Below are 27273 nucleotides of genomic sequence, written 5' to 3' on the forward strand. Positions count from 1 at the left end.
GATCTGGACATCCTAAGACCTCTCTGACCTTTTGTGGTAATCTGTACATCACCAGGCTCTGCCTGGCTTCCAGGTCCTTATCCACCATTCTGTGCCTGCTAGAGTATGTTGGCTACATCCCACCCCACTCCTACCTCCCATCCCTAGAGCAAAGCAGCTTGAGGTCACAGAGAAGGTTGACCCCAAGACTAGGTGGAGTGTTGACCCAGCAGAGACTGAATAGACTTGCACCGGTCACATTCCACCACCATCCCCTCCTCATTCCCTCCCCCTACTCCCCCCTAACCTGAAGACAAGAAGCAGCTTCATGCTTATTTGCTCACTGCTATCAAGAGCAGCCACAGGCTTACTCTAGGTGACAGCATTATACACAGGACCCTGTCTCTTAACCTTGGGCCTCACTTCTAGGCTCTCCTCCAAGTACCTATCAGAATTAAACACCATCCTAGTCAGATTATTTTAGTTACTTCCCACAGCACAATCCTTACAGGTCATCTACTTTCCCCAACATTCTTATCCCTATACTACCCTGTGTATCCTTTCTGCTGAGGGAAAGCTTCACTGCAGCCCATCTCCTCCCAACACATTCCTGTGCTTTCTGGAACACCCACTCAAGGGTCAGCAAATTCCTCCAACCCTTCTCTAAACATCCCCTCTACTACTTTGCCTTAATTGAAACCTGTCTATCCTCTGGAGGCAGTAACTCCCATCAGTCCTCTTAGGCAAAGGCTGTTTGTACTTTCAAACTGTTTAAAGTTTTAGAGGCAGAATAAGTGCCCCTCCATATTCCCCACTGCCACATCCTGACCACAGTTCTCCATCCTTCTTTTGCTTCAGATTTATAAAATTTAACATTTTTTTTCATAATAGTTTATAACATTGTGAAATTTTAGTTGTACATTATTGTTTGTCAGTCACCATATAAATGGGCCCCTTCACCCCTTGTGCCCATCCCCCACCCTCTTGCCCCTGGGAACCACCAAACTGTTCTCTCTGTCCGTGTGTTACTTTCTCTTTCACACATTAGTGAAATCATGCGATGTTCGTCTTTCTCTGTCTGGCTTATTTCACTTAAAATAATACCCTCAAGGTCCATCCATGTTGTTGCAAATGGGATGATTTTGTCTTTTTTATGGCTGAGTAGTATTCCATTATATATATACACCACATCTTCTTTATCCAGTTATCAGTCGAGGGACACTTAGGTTGCTTCCACTTCTTGGCTATAGTGAATAATGCTGCAGTGAACATAGGGGTGCATAAGCCTCTTTGGATTGTTGATTTCAGGTTCTTTGGATAGATACCCAGTAGTGGGATAGCTGGATCATAAGGTATTTCTATTTCTAATTTTTTGAGGACTCTCCATAGTGTTTTCTATAGTGGCTGCACCAGTTTGCATTCCCACTAGCAGTGTATGAGAGTTCCCTTTTCTCCACAACCTCTCTCACAATTGTTATTTTTTGTCTTGGTGATTATGGCCATTATCACAGCTGTAAGGTGATATCCTAGTGTTGTTTTGATGTGCATTTCCCTGATGATTAGTGATGTTGAACATTTTTTCATGTGCCTGTTGTCTATCTGTATATCTTCCTTGGACAAATGTCCGTTCATATCCTCTGCCCATTTTTTGATCAAGTTGTTTTTTTTTTGTTGTTCAGTTGTGTGGTTCTTTATATATTATGAAGATTAACCCCTTGTTGGATATATGCTTTGCAGATACTTTCTCCCAGCTGGTGGGTTGTCGTTTCATTTTGATTCTGGTTTCATTTGCTCTGCAGAAGCTCTTTAGTCTGGTGGAGTCCCACGTGTTTATTTTTTCTTTTGTTTCCCTTGTCCCAGTAGACGTGGAATTTGAAACGATCCCTCTAGCCCAATGTCAAAGAGTGTACTGCCTACATTTTCTTCCAGGAGTTTTATAGTTTCAGGTATTACTTTCAAGTCTCTGATCCATTTTGTGTTAATTTTTGTGTACGGTGAAAGAAGATGGCCTACCTTCATTCTTTTGCATGTGACTGTCCAGTTTTCCCAACACCATTTGTTGAAAAGACTTTCGTTTCTCCCTTGTATGTTCTTGGCTCCTTTGTCGAAGATTAGCTGTCCATAGATGTGTGGTTTTATTTCTAGGCTTTCACTTCTGTTCTATTGATCTGTGTGTCTGTTTTTGTACCAGTTCCATGCTGTTTTGATTACTATCGGTTTGTGGTATGTTTTGAAGTCAGGGATTGTGATGCCTTCAGCTTGGTTCTTTTTTTTCAGGATTGCTTTAGCTATTCGGGGCCTTTTCTTCCTCCATATGAATTTTAGGACTCTTTGTTCTATTTCCGTGAAGAATGTCATTGGGATTCTGATTGGGATTGCATTGAATCTGTAGATTGCTTTAGGTAGTATGGACATTTTAACTATGTTAATTCTTCCAATCCATGTGCATGGGATATCTCTCCATTTCTTTATGTCATCATCAATTTCTTTCAATAACATCTTATAGTTTTCATTGTACTGGTGTTTCACCTCCTTGGTTAAATATAGTCCTAGATATTTTATTCTTTTTGTTGCGATTTTAAATGGGATGGTATTCTTGACTTCTCTTTCTCTTAGTTCATTATTGGAGTATAGAAATGCAACTGATTTTTGTAAGTTGATTTTGTACCCTTCAACTTTGCTGTAGTTGTTGATTATTTCTAATAGTTTTCCAATGGATTCTTTATGGTTTTCTATATATAGAATCATGTCATCTGGAAACAGTGAGAGTTTCACTTCTTCGTTGCCTATTTGGATTCCTTTTATTCCTTTTTCCTACCTAATTGCTCTGGCAAGAACCTCCAGTACTATGTTGAATAAGAGTGGTGAGAGTGGGCGCCCTTGTCTTGTTCCTGTTCTCAGAGGAATGGCTTTCAGTTTTTCCCCATTGAGTGTGACATTGGCTGTGGGTTTGTCATATATGGCCTTTATTATGTTGAGGTACTTTACTTCTATACCCATTTTGTTGAGAGTTTTTATTATAAATGGGTGTTGTATCTTGTCAAATGCCTTCTCTGCGTGTATTGAGATGATCATGTGGTTTTTATTCCTCGTTTTGTTAATGTGGTATATCACATTGATTGATTTGCAGATGTTGAACCATCCCTGTGTCCCTGGTATAAATCCCACTTGATCATGGTGTATGATCTTTTTAATGTATTGCTGTATTCAGTTTGCCAGTATTTTGTTGGGGATTTTTGTATCTATGTTCATCAGGTATATTGGCCTATAATTTTCCTTCTTTGTGTTGTCTTTGTCTGGCTTTGGTATCAGGGTGATGTTGGCCTCATAGAATGTGTTAGGAAGTATTCCATCTTCCTCTATTTTTTGGAATCGTTTGAGAAGGATAGGTATTAATTCTTCCTTGATTGTTTGGTAAAATTCTCCAGAGAAGCCATCTGGTCCTGGACGTTTTTTTGGGGGGAGGTTTTTGATTACTGTTTCAATCTCTTTACTTGTTATTGGTCTGTTCAGATTCTCTATTTCTTTTTTTTTTTCTTTTGTGAGGAAGATCAGCCCTGAGCTAACATCCAATGCCAATCCTCCTCTTTTTGCTGAGGAAGATTGGCCCTGGGATAACATCTGTTCCCATCTTCCTCCACTTTATATGGGACGCCACCACAGCATGGCTTGACCAGCGATGCGTCCATGCATGCCCAGGATCCAAAACTGCGAACCCTGGGCAACTGAAATGGAGCGTGCGCACCTATCTGCTGCCCCATCGGGCCGGCTCCTCTATTTCGTCTTGATTCAGTTGTGAGAGGTTGTATGAGTCTAAGAATTTATCCATTCCTTCTAAATTGTCCAATTTGTTGGCATATAGTTTTTCATAGTATTCTCTTATAATCCTTTGTATTTCTGTGGTATCCATTGTAACTTCTCCTCTTTCATTTCTAATTCTATTTATTTGAGCCTTCTCTCTTTTTTTCTTAGTGAATCTGGCTAAGGGTTTGTCAATTTTGTTTGTCTTCTCAAAGAACTAGCTCTTAGTTTCATTGATCCTTTCTACTGTTTTTTTGGTTTCAGTTTCATTTATTTCTGCTCAAATTTTTATTGTTTTCCTCCTGCTGACTTTGGGTTTTGTTTATTCTGCTTTTTCTAACTCTGTTAGGTGTAGTTTAAGGTTTGTTATTTGGGATTTTTCTTGTTTGTTAAGGTGGGCATGTATTGCTATTAGTTTCCCTCTCAGGACCACTTCAGCTACATCCCATATGAGTTGGTAGGGTGTATTTTCATTTTCATTTGTCTCCAAATATTTTCTGATTTCTCCTTTAATTTCTTCAATGATCCATTGATTGTTCAGTAGCATGTTGTTTAGTCTTCCGATTTTTGTGACTTTCCCAGTTTTTTTCTTGTAGTTGATTTCCTGTTTCATAGCATTATGCTTGGAAAAGATGCTTGATGTGATTCCAATCTTTGTCAATTTATAGAGGCTTGCCTTGTTTCCCAACATATGGTCCATCCTCGAAAATGTTCCATGCGTGCTTCAGAAGAATGTGTAATCTGCTGTGTTTGGATGCAGTGCTCTCTATATATCTATTAAGTCCATCTCATCTAGTTTTTTGTTTAAGTCCACTATTTCCTTATTGACTTTCTGTCTGGATGATCTATCCATTGATCCAAGTGGGGTGTTAAGATCCCCTACTATTATTGTGTTCTTATTAATATCTCCTTTTAGGTTTGTTAATAGTTGCTTTATGTACTTTGGTGCTCCTGTGGTGCATGCATATATATTTATAAGTGATATGTCTTCTTGGTGGAGTGTCCCTTTTGTTATTATACACTGCCCCTCTTTGTCTCTCATTACCTGTTTTATCTTGAAGTCTGCTTTGTCTGATACAAGTATGGCAACACCTGCTTTCTTTTGTTTGCCATTAGCTTGGAGTATTGTATTCCATCCTTTCACTCTGAGCCTGCATTTGTCTTTAGAGCTGAGATGTGTTTCCTGGAGGCAGCACACGGTTGGGTCTTGCTTTTTAATCCATCCTGCCACTCTGTGTCTTTTGATTGGAGAGTTCAGTCCATGTACATTTAGAGTGATTATTGATATATGTGAGCTTAATGTTGCTATTTTGTCACTCATTTTCTGGTTTTTTTGCATTTGCTTTGCTTCTTGTTCTGTGTGTTTTGGACTGCCATTTCAGTTTGGTAGTTCTGTATGATGGTTTTCTTAGCTTTCTCTTTATTTATTGTGTGTGTCTCTATTCTATTTGTTTAGTGGTTGCCATGAGTTTTATATAAAAAATCTCCTAGATGAGATAGTCCATTTTCTAATGGCCTCTTATTTCCTTAGACTAAGTTGATTCCATCCCTTTCCTCTTCCTCTTCTAAGTTGTTATTGTCACAATTTATTCCATCTTGTGTTGAGTTTGTGTTTAAAGTGATGAGGTTATATTTATTTTGAGTGTTTTCCTTCCCTTTATCTTTGATTTATAATTAAATGTTTGTTAACCTGTGTTGAGGGAGAGCTGCAATTTTTCTGATTTTATCTACCTATTTTTCTCCTTGCTCAAAGCTTTGTGTCCGCTTTCTCTTTTTCTTCTTCAGGCACAAGGGCCTTCTTGAGTATTTCTTGTAGTGGGGGTCTTGTGGCAATGAACTCCCTTAGCTTTTGTTTATCTGGGATAGTTATTATTTCTCCATCATATCTGAAGGATATTTTCGCTGGATAGAGTATTCTTGGCTAAAGGTTTCTGTCTTTCTGAATTTTAAATATATCATTCCACTCTCTCCTAGCTGTAGAGTTTCTGCCGAGACATTGGCTGCGAGCCTGATTGGGATCCCTTTGTAAGTTTTTTTTTTTTTTTCTCCTTGCTGCCCTTAATATCTTTTCTTTGTCATTGACTTTTGCCAGCTTTACTGCTATATGCCTTGGAGAGAGTCTTTTTATGTTGATATATTTAGGAGCTCTATTGACTTCATTCACTTGTATTTCCAGCTCCTTCCCCTGGTTTGGGAAGTTCTCAGCTGTTATTTCTTTGTACAAGCTCTCTGCTCCTTTTTCCCTTTCTTCTCCCTCTGGAATACCTATAATCCTTATGTTGCATTTCCTAATTGAGTCGGATATTTCTAGGAGAATTTATTCCTTTCTTTTTAGTCTTAATTCTCTCTCCTCCTCCACCTGGAGCATTTCTGCATTCCTATCCTCAATAATGCTAATTCTTTCCTCCTTATTGTCAGCTTTGTTCTGTAAAGAGTCACGGTTTTTCTTTATCTCCTCCATTGTGTTTTTCATCTCCAACATTTCTCATTTGTTTTTCTTTACAGTTTTAATCTCTTTTGTGAAGAAGTTCCTGATTTCATTGAATTGTCTATCTGTGTTTTTGTGTAATTCATTGAGCTTTTTTATGATACCTATTTTGAATTCTCTGTCATTTAGGTTATAACTTTTTGTGCCTTCAGGATTGATTTCTGGGTGCTTGTCATTTTCCTTCTGGTCTGGTGATTTAATAAATTTTTGCATACTGCTTGAGGGCGTGGGCTTATTTTTCCTCATTCTGAAAATATCTGGTCACAGCTTCCACCTGCTGCCACTAGGTGGTGGTCAAGAGCTGTGTATTCTGAGCCTGCTGCAATCCGTGGTTTCTCTAACCAAGCGGTTGTACTGGGGCACTGTGCTGGGGGTGGGGGAGGGTCTCTTTCTTTCACCTGCCGGATCCTGGGGGCTTCTCGCTCTTCTCTTGCTATCTGCTCTCCTGGGGTGCTAGCTTGATGAAGACACCCCCACAGCAGTTCAGTCCCCTCCATATGGGACTTTCCCACAGGCTGTGAGAGATCTTGGAGAGCAACAGTTTTCCCACAGAGGGCCGCCCCCCCCCCCCCGAGAGCCACATGGTCCTTGTCCCAGGGTTGCTGTTATTCGGGAAGGAGAGGAGTTTTCCGTACCTCCTTCTACTTCCTCTGGGGGTTCCAGCACCTCCACCTTCAATGTATGGCTGTATGGGTCTCTCAGACATCTTTTGTGTTCTGTGCATGTCCTCTGTTGGTATATGAATCTCCTTTTTGTTATGTCTTGGTGGGGAGAGTCTATGGGGAAAGCTCACTCCACCATGATGCTGACGTCACCTTCTCATAAAATTTAACTTTCAAATGGAAAAGGAATAGAAGTGCTTGGCCAAAAATTCAAATCAGGTATACATTTGAAAGTAACTATTTTGCACCCCAGAACCCAGCCCCCAGCCATCCACCTGCACGTGTATGTGTACCTGGTATAGGCACATGGACACTTTGGCACAGGTATACACGTACACAGTAGACTCATACCTGCATCTTCACACAAGTATGTATACACGTAGACACACAAGAATGTACGTCTCATGTGCGCATGTAATTATAATCACACATGTATATGCATGCTCACGTAATGTGTTTGTTTTTATAAAATGAGATCATGCTATTCATACTTTCAGTTTGTCAATATACTTTTTCTGAAGTATAGTATAATACAGAAAAGGGTACCAATCAGCTTGATGAATTATCTCAAAGTCAATTCACACATTAACACTCTTCCACTACTTATTATTTTCACTTGACACTACATTGTGGAGACCTTCCCAACAACACATAAACTTCAACTTCATTCCATTTAATAGGTCTATTCTAGGGTGAATGTATAATTATTTAACTAGTCCTGGATCTTTAGGCCTTCTGCATTATTCTACCATTAGAAAAATGCTGCAGGGACTATCCTTGTGCATGTCTCTTTGGCCTCATTTATGAGCCTATCTGAAAGTGCAAATTCGGGATTCCGTCACCATCTTCTGTCAACATCTCCACAAGTCCCCTTGCGGTCTCTCCTTGATTGATAGGGGAGCTGTGGCCCACTGGCTGTAAGACTGAAGCCTGCAGTGGAGCCCCCACTGAACTTCCCAGTGATGCTGCTGCCGTCTCATCGGGGTGTGCCTGCCAGCCTTAATGGATGGGGTGTCCTTGGGATCCTCCTGTGTAACTTAATCCTCTGGGGGCCCTTCTGACCTCATAATATATACATTCCAGCCTGCCCACCTCCCGCTGCCTCTTTATCTCTTCTACCTCTGCCAGGACACCTCAGGCATTTCCACTTCACTTAGTGTTGGCCATCACTTTTTCCAGGCTTCCAAGAACTCCCCTAGCAGCAAGTTTGCCCATCTCTTGGGGTTGTGGTTGCCAGATTTAGTGAATAAAAATACAGGATGTCCAGTTAAATTTGGCTTTCAGATAAACAACAAATACTTTTTAGTGTAAGTATGTCCTAAATATTGTATGAGACATACGTTTATTTCATCTGGCAACCCTCCCTGGGGTCCTTGCCAGGGTGTTAAATCCTGTGCCCCAAAAAGTGTCCCCAAATCAATACATTCTTGCTTATTCAGTCTTATATTCTGTTCCTCTTAATCAAGCATCCTCAAAATCTAGTACCAGGGCTACCCGCTGGCTCCTGTCAGGGCATTCTAGGTAATTTCTGCAGTTCCTTCCATGTATATTCGCTTTCTTCCCTTATGAATAAGGTGCAGCCCATTTCCAGCCAGATTATGCTTGGCTTTAACCCTAATTATTGGCCTGGAGGCTGGGAGAGGAGGTGGAAACAACACCTATTGCTTTGCAGAAGAGAGGCCTCAGCAGCATCTTTGAGGATGGGGAAGCATCAGCTCTTCCTAGGGAGATTGGGCCACCTCTGCAGGTTCTGAGGGAACAGGCCATCTGCAGAGCCAGCAGCCTCTGGAATTTATATCCAGATCTCTTCATCCCATGTTTCAGAATCCCAGGCTTAGCCAGCCAAGGCTCTGACTAGTGGCGTACTGGTAAGTGTTTAACAACCAGCTCTCTGAAATGGAGGGGAAAAATTCCTCTGAATCTTAGTATTTGCTGATTTCTGTGGTGTGAATATTCTACCATGGCTGATTTCAAGCTATGAATACAATGTCATTGAATGTAGAGCTCTGAAGAGACACAATAACCAGCTCTCGTGAACCAGGAAGAGCTAGCTCCAGCATACCACTGGCCCTGCCCTTAGCAGACCAGACTTTGGCTGAGCATTTAAACATCTCTGGAGCTCCCTGACTCTATCAGGGCCTGCATCTGCTGCACAGCCGTGTCCACTCTTCTGCTGCAGGAGATAAGGGCCTTTTTGTGAGATACGAGAGAGACCATCTGCCTCTCACACTTAGCTTGCTAATGGCCCTCAGTCTTCCACTATCCCTTTGAGGGGCAGCAATACAACTGAGCAGTAATCAGCCAATTCTGCCCTCCTTGTAGGCATTGCTCCCCCCGTATTTTTCAAATACCTGAATAATTTCACCCACAAGGGTATTCTCCTTCTCTGGCACTTTTCCCAGGTCACCACCAGTAAAATATTTAGCAATTGGGCCCCTTTTTGGGCCAGGTACTACCTTCATCTCCCATAACACTCAGAATGACATTCTCTTTGTCCACTGGGAGGTAAATGAGCCAGTCTCCAAGTCCAATCTTACTGTCTATTTTCTTGGACAACTCCTGGCACCATTAGTGTTAGTTCTGGTCCCCCGAGAAGCAGATGCCAAAATGGGATTAGATGTGCAAAATATTTATTGACAGATATGACTTTGAATTATAAATGGGAGGGAACTGGGGAAGGTAGTGAGCTGTCAGACTGTGACGCAGGTCTGAACCTTGTGAAGAAGAAGAAGGGGAAGAAAAGAATTAGGAAGTCTAATCGTACAATCACAAACTACAGTGCATTTCAATATTTTTTTTTTTAAGATTTTATTTATTTATTTTCTTTCCCGCCAAAGCCCCAGTAGATAGTTGTATGTCATAGCTGCACAGCCTTCTAGTTGCTGTACGTGGGACACGGCCTCAGCACGGCCGGAGAAGCGGTGCGTCGGCGCGCGCCCAGGATCGGAACCCAGGCCGCCAACAGCAGAGTACGCGCACTTAACCGCTAAGCCACGGGGCCGGCCCTACAGTGCATTTCTAAGAACATTCCAGCCAGGCTGATGGAGAGCCCCCAGCCAAAATTTGCCCACCAGAGAAGACCTGCATTTCACAGGAATGGCCTGCACTAGGACCCCAGGCATGCCCAGCTCTTGACACTGGGTGGGGGTATGTGGGTGGGAAGGTAGCCATGCAGGTGGATCCAGAGGTCTTCAGTCAACCACACCCCCTACAACAGGAGTTCTGTGCCTCACATCCTATCTTTGCCACAACTGTGTTTCCAGGAAATTGTATCTAAATTATATCTAAGTGGAAATTATATCTTAAGACTTGATGGATCAAATTTAAGAATCTTTGGCTAGAATGGATCATTGGCAACATTGTGGACCTCATATTGCATCAATTTAGAGGACTCATGACATCTGGTGTACCTGCAATTCGTGATGTTCATACGGACCCTTGGATCTGAGCAGTAACAGTGTCACCACTGAAGTGCTGTCATCTGGATCACAGTCTTCCTCACCAGGGGCCTGCCCACCCCCGCCATCCTGGCCACTCATTTCTACCATCTTACTGTGGAATTCGTCATCTCTGAAACAGTGCCATCTCCAGAACACTCATTCAGATGAACACTCCCAGCCTCATGTATACATCCATTCATCAAGCACGTTGCACAAGTGTTCTGCCTGGTTTGCTCCAGCGTCAATAATGTAACTGTTTTCAATCTCATCAAGAAATAAATTGGGTGGGTAATGGCGCATGTTTCTCTAGTGACCATCTTTCAGGTTCTGCTCTTGATGTGGCAAATCTTACTTAATTTTCACAAAATACTTTGAGGTAGGTGTGATTATCCCTATTTTATAGATGGTAAGTGCCAGAGCTGGATCTGAAACTGTGTCTGCTGACTCCCAGCCCATACCCAGCTATAGAGACAGCCCTGCAAGGCAGGCAGAGGAATTGATACTGAATGCCGTAAGGAAAAATGGAACCAGCGGAGATTTTTAAGTAGGGAAGTAATATAATTAATGTAGTATATTTTAAAAATTAGTCTGATGGTAATATTCAGATGGGATTAAAGGAGGGAAAAATTGAAGTCAGAGAGATCATTTAGAAGGCAAGCACAACTACCCAGAGGCTTATATAGGGGTGGGAGAGGAGGCCTAGATGTAGCAAAGAATAAAGAGAAAGGGGCAGGGTTTGGAGACATTTTGAGGGGAAAATTGACGTGAAGTTTTCTGCCTGGCATACCAAGCCCATTAAAGCCTTCACAGAGTCAAAAATTATCCCAGATTTTGAGGCTGGGCGACTGGGAGAACTGGGTTGACCTTGAAAGGATGGTGAGAGGGGTGGCTGGCATGAGATGTACGTTTGGGAGTTTTGTGCATGGGTTGTTAGTGGAGTTGTGAACGTGGAGGAGTGCTCCCAAAGAGGCTGCGGGCGGAGGAGGCAGAGGGCCCGAGGCCACCCTCCGGGGAGCCTTCTCATTCAGAGGGCGGAGGGAGGAAGAGCCAGATGCCAAAGCAAAGCAAAGAGCCGGAAGAGAGCTCAGATGAGGACCGGTTAGCAAAGGACCAGAGAAGCTAAGTGCATGGTATTGGAATCATGTTGTTTCAAAGATTTTTATATTCCCCAGAGCATTTAAAATTAAGGGAAGTATAGACAATATTCAATTTAGCATGTTTGGCTGAATAATATCATTAATAACAGGGCTTTTTTAAAATGGAAATTTTGCAATTAAGCCAGGGATGTGACACGTCTGCCCATAGGAATCACTAGACGTGGTTCCACAATTAAGACAAAAGGCCAGTGATTACAGGACAGCCAACAGGTCTTCAGACAAAAAGAAGTCCTGCTCAGGAAGAAGGTGTTTGCAGTGGGGCTGCACATTCGCTTGTCACTCCTGAAAGTATGGATGCTGTTAGAGCATCCTGTCCTCAGCTGGCAGCCTGGACTGCCAGCCCCTTCTCCACAGCTGTAGCTCTGGAGAGAGCTACCCCCAAAATACTGGCTTTTCTCCAGGACTGTGGCAAGTAAATATTACTTGGTTTCTTTTCTTTGAAAATTACGAGATTTATTTCTTTTAAGTTCTTAAAAATCATACTATACAGTCCTTGCTGGTATTTAAGTTGTCTCTATCACTAGTGTGCTGCACTTTACAAATGCTTAGGCACGAGCTCACCGACGTTAAAAATCAGCTAAATGGATATGCCAAACATTAAATATAATAAATAAGAAAAATGAAAACCTCACAGAACTAGAAGTTGTTCCTCAAGCAAGCTCACTACATAAAGCATGGTCAGGCAAATAGCCTCTGTGCTTCAAAAGCAAGTACTCTGTGATGGTGTGACTTATAACAAGAAATATATATTTGATCTTCATTCCCCTTTCTGGCAGTGTTCCTAAAATCCTTGGAATTTCCTAAGTGATGAGAGCAATCAAGATATCTTAACATTCATAACAAGCCTCTTTCAACTACACCTCGGTTTATGTTAATGGGATGACTTTTGGAAAGCCCTTAAGGAAGGGGGCTGTTTGCCGGGAGAACCAACCATGTGATTGGAGGGTTGGACCTTTCAGTCCCACCCCTTGACCTCAGGGGAGGGAAGAGGGGCTGGAGGTTGAGTCAATCACCAGTGATTTCATCAATCATGCCTGTGTAATGAAGCTTCCATAAAACCCCAAAAGGACAGGTTTTGGAGGTCTTCCAGGTTGCGGACCATGTGGAGATGTGCAGAGAGTGGTGGGCCTGGAGAGGCGCCCTTTCTCCATGCCTTGCCCTGTGCATCTCTTCCATCTGGCTGTTCCTGCGTTATATCCTTGTATAACGAACCAGTAATGTAGTAGTAAACTATTTCTCTGAGTTCTGTGAGCCACTCTAGCAGATTAATTGAACTCAAGGTGGGGAGATGTTGGAACCTCCGATCTATAGCCAATTGGTCAGAAGCATAGGTGATAACCCAGACTCACAACTGGTGTCTGAAGGAGGGTGTGGGGGGCAGTGTTGTAGGACTGATCCCCTAACCTGGGGTCTGACACTATCTCCAGGTAGATTGTGTCGGAATTGAATTGAATTATAGGACACCGAGCTGGTGTCTGAGTATTGCTTGGTGGTGTGGGAAACCCCTCCCTGGCCCCCACATTGGAACAGGGCGCAGAACTCCTACTCAAAGGCCATGCAGGTAACAATCGTATCCATATTTCCTGCACTGTGGTCTCATGCAAGGCACACAGTTTTGGGGTTTTACTTTTATTCTAGTTTTATAGACAATTGTTTCCCAGCCCACAATAGACTGGAAGTAGTTTGTGTGTGTGGGCAGGGTGGAGAAGGTCTTTAGAGACGGCAGCGGAAAGACGACAGATACGGCAGGGAGATGCAGAGCAGACAGCGCAGTGACAGTGCAGAGAAGACGAGAACCCAAACAAGCAGAAACAAGAACCAAACCGAGAAGCAGCCCAGGCCCTTCTCTGCCACAGCAAACAGGGCTGGTTGTCAAACATGGCCTCGTTCGCCCCAAAGTTGTTACTGTGAAGGGGAAAAGTGAAGTTCGGTGGGGACCTCAGCCGTAAAGAACCATTCAGATTATATGCCATTTTTCCTGACAAGAATTATACACTATGTTTAAGAAACTTAGTCATACAAAATGGTTAGCATTTTCCAAAAGTATTTAGAGGTCCATAGCAGTAGAATTTGGTGACTTCACATTTTGAATTAGCTTATTGTACCCCCACCAATGTTGTATAACTGAAGTTTCACTATTATACAATTCCCCTGCTGTGTATAATGATGCCACACTGAATAATTTGAAATAGATGGAAACTGAAGTTTTTGGACTTTGACATGAAGATTTCTTATTTAATTAAAAGTAGTGTATATGTATTAACAGATATGCCTGTGTGGCGAATTTCTCTGTACACGGACTTAAAATTTCTCATTGATTTATATATAAATTCATATGCTAAAAAACTTTAAAAAATAAACATTCATAAACAATAATAAAGAGGGTAATCCAGAGCTTCTCAGAATTGGCAGCTAGGTGGTGTGGAACAGCAGAAAGGACTTTGGGGGCCCTGGGTCCAGTCTGGAGCTGGCCACAGGCTGTTGGTGTGGCCTTGAAGAAGCAGCTTCGCCCCTCAGTCTTGGCCCAGTCATCCATGAATGGTTCACCCCTGTGGGCGCCCCATCCGCCTCAGACGTTCACCCGTGTGGGCGCCTCGTCCACCTCAGAAGCATTTCTAGAGCTCCTACTAAGTTGGTAGGTCTCGACCACACAAAGGTAAGACAAGACCTCTGGCTTAATTGGCTATCGAGAACCTTGAATCTTTTCTTGAATTTTGAAATTTTGGGATAAATAAAGCCTAAAATGAGCTCAAGACAAATGACCTGGAGATTTTAGTTGCAAAACGCTAAGGATTACAAAATCCACTCCCTGCTTAACGTCGAAAGAAGAAGCATGTTTCATTTCTCCCACCTGGGAAGTGCTAAGCTCGAATTTAGCCTGGGGTCCCAGGTCCCGTGCTGCCTCAGCACCGCCTACTGGCTCCTGGGGGAATGGTTTGCCAGCCCAGCCCGGCTGCCTCGCCCCGCCAGCCGCCTCTACACCACACAGACCATCTGGTGGAGCGCTGCTGGAGGCTGGGCCTTTGTGGTGTGGAAAGCTGCGGGGAGCATGAGGCCTGAAGGGTTAGCACAGCTTCCCAGCCTGGCAGGACCTCACACAAGCAGAGCAATATGATTGCTTTAAGTATTATAAGATAGGAATCATTATTTTGAGTATGATATGTAATTTAGGTAACAATAATAAGATCACATAACCTAGAGGTGAAATTCCAGTCCGGGACTCTGACTCCCCATGCTACACGCATCTCCTCTCCAGAGATGCTTGGTGGAGGGTGGCAGACGAGGCCCCGCTCACACTCCCCGGCGTAGGGCCATGGCAGAGAGCTGGTGTGGGCAGACACCCACTGCATATTTACCACACAAGTGAGGGCCCAGGTCTGCCCTTTGGGCCCTCTTTTTTGATTCTTAAGGCCCTTCTTAGCACTTTACCAGGCTATATATTGGCTTAGTGATTTTCTACCAGGATTGTCTCTGTTTGGGCTTTGAAGAAAAAATGAAATATTTGTTTCTGTAGAAAGACATAAACTAAATAGTATTGTGCTGCGTAGGTCCCTCCGCAAAGCAGAGCCTGAGACAAAAGCTTGTGTAGGGGTGGTTTATTTCCCAGGAGTGGAATGTGGGACAAGGGGCGTTGAGTAGGGAAGGAGGGAAAGCTAATACAAGAACATATTCTCCAAAGGCTTCCATTTTGGCTACTGATGCTCTGCTCAACCCAGATCTTCTGAAGAGCCTTATGAAATGCATCTCAGAACTGTCTTCTGCAGGGAATAGAGGCTGGAATCCATCTCATGTCTCCTGCACTCTGGATTGTGCAGGTGCAAATACAGAGTGGGTCCCTACTGGCATCCTTCACCATAGCCTCCAGCAGGCCCCAGGGCAGGGAGGATGAGGTGTGCACAGGTGTGAGAGTGCACCTGTGAGAAGCAGTCAGAGCCCTCAGAGAGGCGGCCTTGGAGGATCATGAAATGTGTGCAAGACATGCCCGACTCAAGTATGATCATCTTTTGGCTCAGCAATAAAATGTTTTGGACATGTCACAGATGATTTATAACCACCACCTAAGTTATTAAAACATTATTGATTGATTGGGTAGGTGGAAAAATGTGGAAGTGTTGCTGGGGCTGAGAATAAAGGTGGGCCACCTTTCAGCCTGTCTAGTCTACAAAAGAGTATTTCCAGTCACTTTGATAATCAGTGTGGTACCAGACTCTATTTTAGCAGTCTTGCTGTGAGTAATAATATTATATTTAGAAATCTATTCTTGAAACCAGGGCTATGCATGAATGGTTCCTAAAAAACAGAGAGTTATCATTTATTTGGCTAATTATGTCTAACTAGGTACCTAAAATACATAATAAGGATCCAAAGAGCATTTTACCACAGAGAGAGATTAATTGAATAATTAATAGCCTTCTCCATTTAGCATGAATAATTAAGAAGTCCAAAGGAAGTACAGGCTGAATTCCATTACAACGAAAGGCTTCTAGGCTGATACCAATGGCATAGTAAAAGCAAGATTCAATACAACCACATTGCAGGACGTGCAAACTATGTGAGCATTCTCTTAGAGCTTGTTATGGCAATTTTTCACCCTGAGCATTGTCACTGGATTTTTCAACATTGCCATGTAAGGATAGATTTTGTAGTTTGTTAGTTTCTTGTCCAGGCGGACAAGGCATGTAATTCCAGGAGCAAAGTAATTATTTTGTTGTTAGAATCGCATTTGGCAGGGAGGAGAGTCAAATTTATTGGCTTATTTATCACACACACTTCTTGAGATTATTGCATTGGTTTTAAATGCAAATAGGATATTTTAAATGCAAAATACACTGGGGTTTTCCTATAATGAGCATCTCTCCTTGTACAAATTCCTCTTTGTAACTTAGTATCTAAAACTCACTTCTAGGGGCTATCCCAGTGGCGCACCAGTTAAGTGCGTGCGCTCTGCTGTGGCAGCCTGGGGTTTGCAGGTTCGGATCCCGGGCATGCACTGACACACTGCTTGTCAAGCCATGCTGTGGTGGCGTCCCATATAAAGTAGAGGAAGATGGGCACAGGTGTTAGCCCACGGCCAGTCTTCCTCAGCAAAAAAAAGAGGAAGATTGGCATCGGATGTTAGCTCAAGGCTAGTCTTCCTCACAAAAAAAATAAAACTCGTTTCTAGAAGGAAACTTCACTCCATGTTGTAATAGTGGGGTTCCTGCACAGCGCTGTTAGGCTGGTTTACAGCACCTTGAGACTTCAGCGTCTGCAATTAGCACTCTCTGTGCTTTCATATAAAGCACGAAGGCTGCCTCTCCCTCCTTAAGCACTGTAATGATTGTCTACTGCCTGCAGACAATAAGAGTTTCTGGTGCGTTGCATTACAAGACAAGAGCTTTGGCTAAAATCCAAATTAAACTCATGGTTTCTCCACTGATCATGGTTTCTCCACTGATCAAAAATTAAAATAATTCCTTGATTAAATAATGATCAACATTTTACAACACTTTAACTTTAACATGTCTTAAATCAAGATGCATCTTAGATTTGACGTGAATATTTAATATCATATTGTCTGGCAAGCTTTGCAATCAATTCTGTCATACAATCAAAAAAATACTTCACTAAAGCAGAGAAATAGCACATAGATCACTGTATTTCAGGAGGGGGCAGAGAAGCAGTTTAAAAACTGTGCAGTTTAAGGCAGTGCTTCTCAAATTTTTTCCCCACCAGCAAGCCTGTAGGATGTGACCATGATTATAGGTGTGGTAGAAATTTAAAAAGACTCCTTGGTTGGGTGTTTGCTCTTTCTCCTCTCTCCCTCCCTTTGTCGCACACTGGTGGACAGGCCACACTGTGCTTGGGTAAACATGACAAAGTTTGCTCAGATCGCAGGGCACCCCCCTCCCCCACCCCCAGCCCTCTGTACTCACCTCCTGCTTTACATTTCCATAGCAAATGTTGAAGCCAGGTACCCTCAGGTTATGGTAAATATTCAATAAGAGTACCTTGTTCCCAAAACAGACGTAGATGAAAAGAAGTTAATCTTGTCAATTTGCTGTTTTCTTGTTTAACTTGAGGGGTGACTCAAGGGTCACAAGGATTTATGAGCTTGTTTTACAGAAGAAAAAGAATGCTTTCAAGGAAGTTAGGATCACCAGATGACCAGTCCCCAGCTGCTGCTGACCTCCAGAAGTCGGACTGCCCAAGGGCTTCTCTGGAGTGAAAGAAACACGGATTCCCCCTTTGTTTCTCTGAAACTCCTCCTGCCACGCCCCTCACCTCTATAAAACCCCCTGCTTTCTCTCTTGTTAAGGGGGGTTTGAGAGAACCTATCGTCCGCCTTCTTGTTTTGGCCAATTTGAATAAACCTTTCTCCATCTCCAAGCACTGATGCTTTGATGATTGGCTTACTGCGCATTGGGCACAGGAACTTGAGATTAAGAGGTCTGGTATCACTGTGACCATCTGACATGCTAGGTGCTTCACTTATTGTGGTCTCCCCTGTCTCTCGTGTAAGGTTGCCAAGGGTGGGCATTGTTGTCTGTTTTGTCCACTGATAAACCCTAAGAGAAAGTGCTGTTCTAAGCGGTAGGCTCAATAAATATTGCTTGAATGCATAACTATTGAATGGATAACTGTTCTAAGGGGGAAAGATAAATGAATGAATAAACCAAATAATTACAGGTTGGAACAAACACTGAGTGATGAGAAAGTAAACAATTAGGGAGGCCCCTGGTGGGGAGGGAAATCTTCCCGGAGAGGTGACAAGTGGAGACCCAAGGATGAGGGCACGTGTGTTCCAGGCAGAAGCAGCAGCGAGAGTGAGTCCTGGAGGAGGGAAGGCTGGGGTGTTGTCGAGAAGAAAGGGAAACAGTGAGGTTCATTCCAGGCCTCCGGTGAGGGAGAAGGCTAAGAGATGAGGCTGGGAGAAAGGTTAGAACAAGCTCTCACTCAGCCCTGGAGGCCAAGATAGAGAGTTTGGATTTTATTTCTAAAGCAATAGAAAAATCACTGAAGGAATTTTAAGTGACTCCATGAGCTACATGATCTGAAACATTTTGACTCTCCCTCCAGGGGAAGTGTGCACATTACCACTTGAGAATCTCTGGTCTTAGCCAGAACTTGATACCTATCTCACTAATCCTTAAGTATTACGATTCTTCTTTTTCCTTCCTTATGGCTTCAAAAAGAGAAATCCTTAGCAACATCTCCCAGGCCTTAGCAACAACCCCTATCCTTTTGTATGGCTCTAGGCTCTGTGATTTCACATTGTATGGAAACTCTCATCTGTCTACTGGTTAGAGAGAGGGGGTTGCCTTCTTTACTAAAAGATCAGGGCTCCTCTCTTTCTCTCCCCATCCCCCACTACCCCATCTCTATTTCTCTTTTAAATAACCACTGAGCCCATCTAGAAAACCAGCTTTAATTTGCATTGCTAACTTCTTGGCTCTCTGCTCTTTCTAGACTCTTACTCTCCTCTGTGAAGCAGCTTACAATCACTTAAGCAGTCTCTATGCTAAACACAATTCCACCCCTTCTCTTTCCCCAAAGAGAATTTACATTCCTGCCTTACTTTAGCCCTCACCTTTTGGGAGAACTCCCTTGCAGCCTTCTATCAGAGACTGGACCGTCAAGACTTCCCTTAGCATCTCCACAGCAATGGCTGTGAAGCACCCGCAACTTTTCAGATTGCCGGCATAGAGTTCCGCCAAAGAGTTTTCTGAGAAGGCCTGGATCTCATCCCATGAAAACAAGCATTTTTAGCAACAACCTTTTTAGCAAGTCTTCCTGAATGTAGATTTGGTTTCATATCATTCTAACAGAATTAAGGATTGGTCCTGTAGTGACCAGTATTAGCCTATAGTAGTAACTAAGCTTGAAGCCAATGGCCAGTAAACAAAGTTATCATTCTGTCTGAAAGCATAGGCTCTTTGCCTGGGTAGTATCTTGGAGAAGATATGAGAAAGTTTTTTTCTCTCCTCTAGTGAGGAAAGACCTTCTCCAGTGTAAATAAGGGAGAAATAAGTCAATCATACATGTGAACTTGATGGCCCTTCATGTTATAGCAAGCCTTAAAAGACCGGGAGGCCAATGCAATGCCAGAAGTCAAATTTCTAATGGCAGCAATGTTTCTTCATGATGCTCAGTCACATTGAAATGTCCCCACTTTGCTTTTCAAACGAAATGAGTTCCATCCCCTGAACTCCTGCTCGCTTCTGTTGCTGTGTATGTTGACAGAGGCCCCAGTGCCGGTGGTCTAACTGTGACTGTTGACCCACGAGAATCACAGCGAGTGCTGAAGGGTGGGCAGCCAGACCACTGATGTTATAAATTAACCCTGGGTCATGTGTTCACTCTGGAAAAGGAGTCTGTTTAGTTCTGGAAGAATCACATGGACTGAGAGTGAGAATGGCTTTCAAAGGAAAATTAAGTGCTGTTACCAGAAGAAGGAGGAATGAAGGCTAAGCAGACACAGATTTAATCAAACAACAGATGTATACTACACAGTACAACATCCAAAGACCAATTTAGACACTTGCTACCATTTTTATCGAGTGCCTACTACATGCCAGGCAGTCTTGGTATAACATATACATATGTTAATTTAATTTAATTTTATGCTTTTTCTATTTGATCTTCCCTAGATATATAATTCAGTAACACAAATATCTTTCCCTTCTCCAAATATTCTAGATTGCTACCTATTTGACCTAAAAACTTCATTAACTCAAAAAAGATCAAAACATCCTATGATTAAGGGGAAGAAAAGAGATAATTTAACTTAGACTCCTGCTTATCTCAAGGAACTGAATGATTAACCCACTATTACAAAACTCCTGAAGGATTTATACTCTTTTTTGGCATTGATTGTAAGGAAGTTCTTCCAAATATAATATCATATATGTGCTATGGTCTGAACGTTTGTGGCCCCCCACCACCCCGAAAAAAATTCATGTTGAAAACCTAATGTCCAAAGTGATGATAGTATTAGGAGGTGGGGCCTTTGGAGGTGATTAGGTCATGAGGCTGGAGCCCTTACAAATGGGATTAGTGCCCTCAGCTCCCCTACTACAGCAAAAGACCAGATGTTTAGGAACTGGGCCTCACCAAATTCTGGATCTGCTGACACCATGGCCTTGGACCTTCCTGACTCCAGAACTGTGGGAAATAAATGTTTGTTGTTCATAAGCCACTCAGTCTGTGGTGTTCTGTTAGTAATGGACTAAGACAATGTGGTTCATCTTCTTTCAGGAGAAACTCCACAGTTCATCAACCAGTCCATCAACATTTTCCTTCATCTGCTTAGAGGACCCTTGTGAAGCTCTCATATTCTGAAGCTTATTCTCCAATCTGCCTCAACCAGGTCACAGCCTTGCCATTAATCACCAGGTCACCTTGGATATTTTACCTCTTAGTTTCAGTCCCCCATCTATAAAACAGGACTAATTAATAGTGCCTACTTCATGCAACAGTGAAGATTAATTGAATTAGCAAAGCTAAATAACAGTAATGCCTAACAGATAGTAAGTGGTCAATATTTATACAATGAAGATGCTAGTAAGCTAATTTCAGCAGGCCAGAGAGAATTCATGATATATTGGAAAGTAAGATTATGGCCAGAAGACACGAATTCTAAACTTGCTTCTGTCCTAGATAGCCTTCTGACCTTGGACAAGATACCCATCTTTTTTTTTTTTCTTTTTTTGTGAGGAAGATCAGCCTTGAGCTATCATCTGCCAATCCTTCTCTTTTTGCTGAAGAAGACTGGCCTTGAGCTAACATCCGTGCCCATCTTCCTCCACTTTATATGGGATGCCGCCACAGCATGGCTTGACAAGTGGTGCCTTGGTGCGCGCCCGGGATCTGAACGCAGGCCGCCAGCAGTGAAGTGCGCCCACTTAACTGCTACGCCACTGGGCCAGCCCTGATACCCATCTTTTCTAAGCCTCCATTTCCTCATCTAAAATGGAAATAATATCTCCTCTACCTAATCACAGGATTACTTGTACTCTATAAAGAAATAATAAATGTGGAAACATTTTACAATATTTGTAGTGCTAAGAAGCTGTATCAGTTAGGGTTTGGTTTTGCTACAAATAAGAGAAACCGCCACAGTAGCAACTTAGTAAGAGAAAAGTTTCTTTCTTTCTCATGTAAAAGAAGTCTGCAAATAAGCAGTCCCAGGGCTGGTAGGCTGCTCCCTGGCACCAGGAGCCTGGAGGTGGCAGCGTCAGAAATCCTGGTGCACTGTGTGTAAGGAGTGGCCCTTATCTTCATGGGTTAAGATGTGTGGAAGCCCCACACAGCACATCTACTTACATCTTACGTTGCAAAGGAGGATTGGCCAAATAGTCTTGTAGTGAGAAGGCAATATGCCCAGCTAAATATTGGGACCCACTAATAAAAGCGAGGAAGAGACAATGGATCTATTGTAGCAACTGGCAGTCTGTGCCACAGCAGCCCCATGGTGTCCACATCTACATTTACATCATGATAACCCACAGGAGTGAGTTTACATTCAGTCTCTTCTTTCTCTCCCTCCTCCCCCTTCTCCCTTTTTTCTCCCTTTTCCTTCCCCTTCCTCCTCCTCGTCTTCCTTCTTCTTCAATATCATACAGTTATAAATTAGTTGGTCAGTGTTAGGATTATAACTGAGGATGTAATCTGTATTTTTAAAATCTTTTTCTTGTTGGAAACAAATAAGCTCCTTCAGAATCAAAATCACTATTATAATTTTATTAGAATTATCTCTTTAAAAAAGAATCAAACCAGGGGCTGGCCCCATGGCATAGTGGTTAAGTTTGGTGAGTTCTACTTCGGTAGCTGGGTTCGTGGGTTTGGATCCTGGGTGTGGACCTACACCACTCATCAGCCACGCTGTGGCAGTGACCCACACATAAAGTAGAGGAAGACTGGCAGATGTTAGCTCAGGGCTAATCTGCCTCAGCAAATAAAAAAAGAAGCAAACCATATGGCAGCAACTAAAAGCCCCAAGTTCCAACTGATCGTTTAAAGAACTCATGCTGTTGGTCCCAACAGGGCCCAAGGAAATAGGCTTAATCATAGCAAAATCCTCAGTGTTCATGGGAAAACCACTTACAGCATTTGCCCTATTGATGGTTCAGACACATCCTCTTTATGGATCCAAAATAGCACACGTTGCAACCCAGATTTTGCACACTATTTCTTTGTTTTCTTGAAGATACTATTATTTTGTATACTACCTAGAAAAAAGGCTAAAGTTGGTACAGATTTTTAAAAAATGACATCATGTACCAATAACCCAAGAAAAAGCAAAACAAAAAATTTCTTATCAAATGGTAATGCCAGCACAACAATGTGAATGTGCTTAGTGCCACTGAACTGCACACTTAAAAATGGTTAAGGTAGTACGTTTTATGTTATGTGTTACTTCACCACAATTAAATTGTTTTTTAATTTCTTATCAAAATATAAGAATCCTAACTGAAAACACGACTCCAGTCGCACCTCCTCAAGGCTCTGCCTGTCTGGATTCAGATGCACGGTGTCCTGTAACTATTTTCGTGCATACCTATTTATGCTCTGACTTAGTCCTGAAAGGATTTCAGATGGCTCCATCGTACCATGTAATAAATAAGCAAAAACATGCCACGCGAGGAAGATGAACATGTAAATCTGAATAATCCAAAGGGCTCCTAATGACATCAAACTAAATTTCATGTGACTTGTTAATGAGATAGGCATTTAAGCCACACTCTTAAAGGCTGACTGTCTTCACAGTGCTGGTGTTCTCCATCTTTATGAAGGGCTGGCTCTTTAGTTACAGTCATAAAGTCTTCCAGACGGCCAGTCTTCATGCCAATGAGAGCAAGGTGGGAAAGCATGTCATGGAAGATGTATGCTCTTAGTGTTGTCGCTCACTTTCTGACTTCATACGTGAGCGGGTACAGTCCTATGAGTTTCTGGTCTCCCCTGACAAATTCCATGGATGAACTGTTTTTTCTCTTAAGAAAATTCATCTCTGTTCTGTTGACTAGAACAGTGACATAAAATAAAATAGGGGAGAGATGGAAGTAAAAATGTTATTTCACCCTTGAGCTACAACATATTCATCCCAATACGGGATGGATAAGTATTATAAAGGTTATGCACGTGGAAATGTAAGCTGCACTGCCAAAGTGTTTGTACTAAATGCAGCTTCCACTAAATATAAAAAATTACTGCCGGAAAAGCGAGACATGTCTCACCCCATGACATGTTGCTGCAGGTAAGAACAGCTTTATCCCAATGAATGGTTTGACAATGTTTAAATCCTCAGAATTTTACCAAGAAATCTATTTGTGAAGTCTAAAAATTTTTCAAATCATAGCTGGACTCAAAATGCTGTAAGGAATAGTAAACAGGGCCTATGTGTCATGTTTTGCTTGAAATTTTTGTTTTTAGAGTAAGGTTCTACAGAGAGAGCAGCCTTAAACAAAGATAACTAAGAATGCCTGTTACATTGTTCAATTTAGTGTGTCTGCTGAAAGGATTATTTACGCCCGATATTTGTAGAATTCTCAGACATATATTTGTTTGTTTTGTTTTTCAGGGATTTTTTTAAAGTGACAAATTAATTTTTAATGAAGAGTAATGTAATGCTCTGAATATGATGAAAGAAAAATAACTATGATGAACCTTCTATCAGACCTGAACTGGAAAAACTTAATAACAGAGACAATTTGGGGGCTAAGTCTTCATCTTTGCCAGGTACACACACGAGTAGACCTTTTCGCCGTTTAATACAGTAATCCTCTACCGGCCTTCCACGATGATGGCTGTGAAAGGGCCTTGAATGCCTCCTTCTGAGATGAGAGGTTTATATCTTGTTACTTAGTCAAGGAGCACCTTTCTTTTCCATCTGGTCAAATGGTTCTTAAAAGCTAATACATAATATGAAATCACTCAATTTTTAAGTCATCTTTAAGCTGCTGTCTCTGTGCTGATGTGGGTTCTATTTGGAAGATAATTCTGGACAGAGAAAGTTCTTGGCTCCGATATGTCCAAGAATCACATAATCTAAACTTATTGCACAGTTGAACTAGATTATGATGGGACTCTTAAATATGACTACTTATAAACTAGCTGTAAAATAGCAAAAGCAGTCATCCCTGTCTCCTGGGTTTTGTGTGAGGATTCCATGAGGCATCGTTGGAGTACAGGCCTGGCCAAGATAAGTCCTCCAGGTGTGCTGGCCCTTGTTAGTGTTGCTGGAGGCAGCACTGCACCAATCCTTCTGCTGAGAACAACTACACATTCTGCATACAATACAGAGAGAAATGTTTTCAATTGTATTGATAAGCCAGCAAGTGAAGGACTCCTCAGCCAAAGACTGAATGAAAGTGGGAACCCATAGGGGCACGCAGAGCAGGGAGTTAGGCTGTCATGTTAAGGGCATGTGTGGGCTTCCTTTTTCCTTTGTTTGCTTTGTTTTCTTTCTTTCTTTCTTTCTTTTTGTAGAGGCTATGAGTACAGATGTCAAAGCCCAGGACCTACCCTGGAGGATAGATGGAGGAGTACAAGAATAGCCCCTTGCCTAAATCTGCCCTAAAGAACTAAATCTTCAATATAGTGGTGGACCACAACTGTATCTTCCCCCTCCTCCCCCAGCACCCAGTAAGGAAATTTCCTATCTCAAATCTTGGTACTTAGTGGGAAGAAAAGACTCTCCCCACTCCCATATTTATAACCAAAAACTGGATCCCACATGTTTTCAGTCTGAATTCATACTCTTGGGTTGGATCCACAAACCTCAAACCAGGAACTTAAATTCAAGTGACCCAAATTCAAGGGACCTAGAATTGGGAAGGAACCCAGACAACCGGCAGACACAAACACAAACCTCCAGAGGAGCCACCTTCAACCTAGTCTTCAAAGAACTTCCACAGATAAGTCTGAAAAAAGTGAGCTCACATTTTAAAATAATATCTATCTATCCACATATCTAATCTATCATCTATCTATCTGAAAACAAAGACACTGAGGAAGTTACCACAATCAACACAATCAAATCTGCAAAGATTTTAGATATTATAACAGAGTATTAAATATGTGTTTAATATGATAAAATATAAAAGAAGGGTTTAAAATGTGTAAAGGGGGGGCCAGCCCAGTGGTGTAGCAGGTTAAGATCTCATGCTCCGCTTCGGTGGTCCAGGGTTCAAGGTTCGGATCCCGGGTGCGTACCTACACAACACTCATCCAGCCATGCTGTGGAGGTGTCCCACATACAAAGTGGAGGAAGGTTGGCACAGATGTTAGCTCAGGGACAATCTTCCTCACCAAAAACAAAATAAAACAAAACAAAAAACCTAACTGTATGTCTATACTACAGTGACAAATTTAAAATATAATAAAATACTATTGTAAATCATTAAAATGTAAACTATACAGAAATAAATCTAACAAAAGATGTGAAAGAACTTTATGAAAGCAGTATAAAACATTACTGAGAGATGTTAAATCAGACCAAAATAAATGGTGCTATAGTCCATGTCCATAAATTGGTATTCTTAATAACACAGGCATATTGTTCTCTCCAGTATAATCCAAAGATTCAGTGCACTCCAATCAAAAACCCAACAGTATTTTTGGGGAGGTGGATGAGTGGGTTCTTTTGATGGAACTTGACGAGATGATTCTAAAATAGAGAGTAAACAAAATTACACTTAATGTAAATCACTTATTTTAAATGGAGCAGGGACAAGTGATTATGCACATGGAAACAAGGAAAATTGAATCTTATTTTTCATCAGACAAAAACAACTCTAGGTAGATTGAAAACTTAAATGTGAAAGGCAAAACCATAAATTCATAGAAGACAAAAAGGAGATCACTTTTATAATCTCAGGGGAAGGAAAGAGTTCTTAAAAATACATGGTGTCATAAATTTAAAAGGGAAATATTGAGACATTTATCTACATTAAAATTAAGAACTTCTGTTATCAAAAGACACCAAAAGAAAGTAAAAACAGAAGCCAAAGCAAGGAGCAAGAAGTTGCAATACATATGAGCAACAAGGGGTTAGTATGAATGTTATATAAGGAACTCCTACAACCTCTCTCCCCAGAAAGACAAATAACCATCTAGAAAAATGGACCCAAAACAGAATAGGCCACTCACAGAAGAGAAGAAACCATCAACCATGTCAGCGATCAGGGAAATGAGATCAAAAGCAACGAGGTTGCAGTTCACAGCCACCTAATTGCCAACATTTAAAAATCCAATAATGTCCAAGTGTTGGGCAGGATGTGGAGCAACCACAACCCTTACACCCTGCTTGTAGGAGTGTGACGTGGCACTACCAATGTGGAAAACCATTCCGTTATGGCATTATCCGTTAAGCTGAAAATGCGAATACCCATTGGCCAGGCCAGTCCTACATATATACTCTAGATACACTTTTGTACATGTACTTCAAGGGATATGTACAAGGAAATACATAAAAAAAATTAGCAGTAATCTAAATTATAGGCAATAGTAGAATGTAGACATCAATGGTGGTCTAATCATGCAATCAGCTATCGTAGAACAGTGAAAATGAATGAGCCACAGGTATACAAACACACACACACACACACACACACACACACACACACAGGCATTTGGTCTCATTTATATAAAGTACAAAAGCATTAAAAACTATATAACAGATTTTCCTTTTTTTAGTGAGGGAAATTGGCCCTGAGCTAACATCCGTGCCCATCTTCCTCCACTTTATATGTAGGACACCTGCCACA

This window comes from Diceros bicornis, chromosome 16 (genome assembly GCF_020826845.1).
Source record: "Diceros bicornis minor isolate mBicDic1 chromosome 16, mDicBic1.mat.cur, whole genome shotgun sequence".
NCBI lineage: Eukaryota > Metazoa > Chordata > Mammalia > Perissodactyla > Rhinocerotidae > Diceros > Diceros bicornis.